This window comes from Pyxicephalus adspersus, chromosome 8 (assembly GCF_032062135.1).
Source record: "Pyxicephalus adspersus chromosome 8, UCB_Pads_2.0, whole genome shotgun sequence".
Lineage (NCBI taxonomy): Eukaryota > Metazoa > Chordata > Amphibia > Anura > Pyxicephalidae > Pyxicephalus > Pyxicephalus adspersus.
This window is the reverse complement of record NC_092865.1, coordinates 65,763,804-65,769,122: the sequence shown is the minus strand read 5'-3', so window position 1 is coordinate 65,769,122 and position 5,319 is coordinate 65,763,804. Positions and strand designations below refer to the sequence as shown.

General features: G+C 36.2%; 1 protein-coding gene across 1 annotated transcript in view; it reads right to left on the bottom strand.

Annotated features, from left to right (window-relative positions):
• SLC6A11 (solute carrier family 6 member 11) overlaps positions 1 to 5,319 on the bottom strand; it is a gene marked incomplete in the record, with an annotated part of 88,140 nt that overhangs the window by 15,910 nt on the left and 66,911 nt on the right.

The window sequence follows — 5,319 nt, the reverse complement described above, 5'->3', positions numbered from 1 at the left end:
AAGGACTGAAGATGTTTTTCTTCAAATTTCAGGGATTGTACAAACCTATGATAACATAATTTTATGCTTGTCAGGCTTTATTCATTTAGAAATTGAATGTTAAATAATGTAAAATAATTCAATTTATGTGATCCAGAATATTAAGAAAATCAACCATTTTTTAAAAAGCGTTTGTATGAGACTATGTGCAATTCAATATTTATAAATATATTAATGTATATTTATAAAGCACCGAATGTGAAATTTACTTTTAAATTACATTGATTGATTCACCTAAATACATGTTTGGTGGATATCATATTCATTGCCTTATTTATGGTACTAAACATTTGTAAACTGACAATTTTCATTAGTTTGCATTCTCTCATTCCCTCCTGTCAGAATCCAGACATCACCTTAAGGGGTTCTTTGGAATGTACTTCCTAAAGCAAAATATGTATCAAGAGATTTTTTTTTCTTTCTATTTCCTGTAATGCTAATAGAGATGGTCAGTGAGATGCAGAAAATGTGATTGTTATGCAAATTTCATGCACATTGTACCAAACTGAAACTGAGCCAAACACTATACTAGAGTTTTATTGGCTCAGTTTCAAATCAGTGCAATTTGCATACGATTTACATACTATTTGCATATAAGTCAAATTTCTACATCTCAGATCACTAATTACATTTGAATTCAGAGCTATATTACAAATTGGATAAAAGGGTTTGCTGCCCCAAGTCAACAGGGGGGCCCAAGGCCCATTAACTATGTTGTGGACAAGTTTGTGATGAGTGATGCCTTTCAGAAAGCACTTGTATTTCCCTTCTAACGTTCTGTATGTGAAGGCTAGAAATGAGACTACAATGGATATACTTGTGAAATTAATCTTTTCATTAAAATCATTGGTTCCCATATCAACAGATCAGGGTACAAGGAAGCTCATTTGCTCCATAGACATTTCTTATTATCATGAAAAGTCAGGACCTTTATACTAAATATCCAGATGGCAAGTCCAGCTCTAAATTTCAAACATTCTTCAATGAAATCTATTGAGCTTCCTCATAAAGTAAAAGGGTATTCCAAAGCTCTAATTTTAAAAATGATCAATTAGCTGGGTACGCACCAGCAGGTCCAGTGCCAATATTGCACTTGACTAACCAATCTAATTGATTTCCCAATCAGAAGTCGATTGGTCAAAAACCACAAAGCACTGCACACATACGTACAGTAGTCTTTATAACGTTGCTTCTCACAAAAAGTGTTAGGAATCATGGTAAGATGCAATCAGTAGTTTGTACACACAACACAATATGTGTTGAATGCACATACAAGCACGTTCCCTCCTTCAAGGCATTTTGATTTTTGCATTACTCTTACCATGAGTCTGTCCAGTGCTTTGACAGTTAAGATGGGGATCCTTAATATTGAACTGCAAACATGGGTATGTACATGTCTATAAGACCCCATTATACATAGTTACAGCCTTGAAGTGAGTAAACACGTAATCATAAGGCTTATAACCTCCCTGACGGACTGAATAATAAGTATTTTTAAATTTTTAATATTTTACATTTCCCGCCTGGTCCAGCCTCCCAACCACACGGTCCTCCCCCCAGCAGCACGCTCACACTGCCCTGCCCAGCCGGCATCTGCGTCCCCTGGCCTTGTGTCCCCAACGTTCACACGCCAGGGGAAGCAGATGCTGGGCATTGCTGGAAGACTCAGCAGACATAGCAGGCACGTGTGGATCAGGCAAGACTTAAAAACTCCCTTGCGATTCCACCCTGAGTGTGGCTCGGGGTTGCCACTTGTGGTACTGAAAATTAACCCCGAGCCACACTCGGGAAAACCGCCAGGGAGGTTAAGGACTATTAATATTATTATTACTATTAAACTGTATTTATATAGCACCAACATATTACGCAGCCCTGTACAATAAATAGGGGTTGTAAATGGCATGATAAAGACAGATACAAACAATGACACAGCAGGAGGAGAGGACCCCGCCCAATAGAGTTTACACTCTAATAGGTGGGGGAAGTAGTACACAATAGGAGGGAGATAAGGAATGGTGGGAAGCTGTGAGAGTTTTAGAGACAGAAGAAGACGGGTAGGCAAGTTTGAAAAGATGGGTTTTAGGAGCTATTTTAAATGGGAAAAAATAGGAGCAAGTCGAATAAGACGAGGAAGACCATTCCAGAGAGTCTGGGCAGCTCTAGAAAATCTTCAAGCTGTGCGTATGATGAGGTTATGACTGAGGAAGTCATTAGTAGGTCATTGGAGGAGCAAAGGGATCGGCTAGGGGAGTATTTTTCTATTAGGTCAGAAAGGTAAGTGGGACAATAACTGTGGAGGGATTTGAAGGCAAAGCACAGGAGATGAATTTGATTCTCAGGTGAAATGGAAGCCAATGTAGAGAACTACAAAGAGATGCAGCGGAAGAGGAGCGGTGGGAAGGATGGATGAGTCTGGCTGCAGCATTCATAATAGATTGTAGAGGAGAGAGTCGGGTTAGTGGAATACCAGAGAGGAGGAGGTTACAGTAGTCCAGACGAGAGATGATAAGACTAGGTTAAAACTGTTCTTTTGTCCGGCATACACATCAAATCTTTGATCCTTCATTTGTCTGCCCATCCTAGAATTTCCCATTCATACAACACTCCATCTTGTTCCATTTTGTTAGCAAACGAACTTAATGACAAAGTAAAATTATACCGTCTCCTCTGTTTAATGTACGTTATGTCCTGTTAACATGGTAACTTCAGACACACATTGTTTTATTGATAACATGCTTTCTTTTCCTCCTTTTTATATTATACATGGTTTTCCATTTCAAAAGAGCATTAAAACTGCATTTTGGTTTGCCTCAGTGACTTAAATGGTTCCAACGCTGTCATGCTAAATAAGACACAGCTGATTACATCTCCGAGATTCACCACTTGCTGGAAAGGGGAACGTCTTTTGACAGACATGCTTCCTAATGTAAGCAGAAGCCAGCAGAAATCATAGGTCAAGTGAAAATGAAGCCTTCTTCTAAGCTTTTGAAAAAGCATAGTCTGAAAACAGTACAAAAGTATTGTCGCTCTATTCACAATTCCAGCAGTGTATTAGACTAAATTGCGCTGTTATGTCCAGCTATGCTACTGGGAGCTAATGCATTGGGCGGCCATTGAAACTGATTCCTGAGTAAAGGTAAATCCCTCTCTACACCCTTTCCAACACCCCTAAACTGGCATTTTAAAAAGTAATACCTTGCCCAAAAAAATGGGCTTAAAATTGTAGCCTGATTTTCTTTTTAAATTTTGGAACGAATTAGGGAGGAATTTAAATGACTGACATATGATTTTTTATGTCTCTGTCCCACTGGAGTGATGTAATTTTTCTTGTTCTGGAAAAATCTCTGGACAGTGAGGGGAATTCTTGTCTTAGATATTTGCCACATTTGTTCCAATGAGAACGGTAACCTTTTGGAGTTACCATCAGTTTCATTGATGGGGTTAAATGACCTTTGTTTGATTCGTTGTTGGCAAGAAGTAAATGGTGTTTTGTCCACATGTAAAGTGCGTAACATGTCTGTCAGCAAGAGTTTGTTACACACTTTATGTGGGGACACAGCACAGCCTACTGACATGACCTGATTACAAACCGAGATTCTTTTTTTATGGTATTTTGAGAGCATCAATTCTTATGGGAACAGAAAAAAAACTTCTGAAAAGAGTGGTATTTTCTATCCAGGTGTTGGAATAAATGCCAAATGCCCTTTACAAAAATTATTATGGAGCATTAGATGTGGGTAACCAAAAGGAATATATTACAGTCAAATTTATATTATGCAAACACAATATATCAGCAAACAAACTTTTTCCTAATATGAGTACAATTGAAGATAAAGATAATTACAATAAATAAACTAATTAAATTATACATTTAATTTTGTTATTTAAACTTTTAGTAGTGTCATTTCCATTGCATACTGGGTTTGAAATGCTATAAACCATCAGCACCCCCCGCCACTTTATTCGGGGAGAACCAAGTAAACACATTACATAAAGGATTCACATAAGCACAATGATGCTCAATAAATGCAAAGATGTGTACTGAACATTTAGTTCACACGTTTACACTTAATAGTTGAGGGTACTCAGCATGTATAAAATATATACCAAACATCCTTTTGCAGCACTTCTATAAATGTTGCCTCAATAGTACTTGAGAAGTGTACTTCACATTCATCCTATACAAAATATACAAAATATTACATGAACATACATTCTTTTGCAAAGGTTGATGTAAAAATGCTGCAGAGATAGTTTGAAAATGACCATGTTTAGAAAATTGGGAATATAGAAACTAGAAATATTTAAAAGGTTTGACAATTACCTGCAAGGAATTTTACTGAAATAAGTAGAGAATACTTACAAATATAATTAAGTTTTTATTGTACAAACCAAGCCAGCAAGGTTAAAAACAGAAAAAGAATGCAGCAATATGTTTTGCAATATAATAAAAATGTTATTTACTTCAAAATGTGGTCATCACAAATCCATGCAGAATTCCTAAAAATATACACACATTGCAATACATCATACATCAGATGTGTATATAAGATATGGTAGTTCCGCAAAATTCCTATTAGTACTGTACCCTAATAAGGTTAGTAGATATGGTTAGTAACGCTGCGTAATATTTTGGTGCTATATAAATCCTGTTTATTACTAATAATAATAATAAAAATAATAAATACAGTAGATAAGTCTGACTGGCCCCTTCAAACCCCTCCTTTCCTTTTCACACATGTATGAATCTACATACAGCAGGGATGCTAGAGACCACAAAAACTCAACACGTTTCATAATTAACACAATTGCTTCTTTAGGAGTGAAGGAAGTATGCGTAAAAACAAACATTATACAACCAAACATATGGTAACATGACTTCAGAGACATCAACCTATTGGAGGATTTCTAAAGATTGATTAAATATTACATATTCTACAATAGTTTTATACAGTCTGACTACAATGTTCAAAAGAGCAAAGGGTTGGTAAATGGACAATAAATGTATATAAACAGTAATTAACTATGAACCATGTACTATTCTTCTCCCTGTTGGTTCAAACATCCACCTTTCAAACATTCATCCACCAAGTGAAAATAGTATTTTGTATTGCACTTTTCAACAAGTTAGTATTTTTTATTATCTAAGTACAATAAAATGGATTTTATTTTATACCCTGTTTCCCCTATAATAAGGCACTGTCTTATATTTTTTGAAATGCCAAAATATGCCCTAGGTCTTATTTTCAGGGGGGTGTCTTATTTTTCCATGAAGAAGAC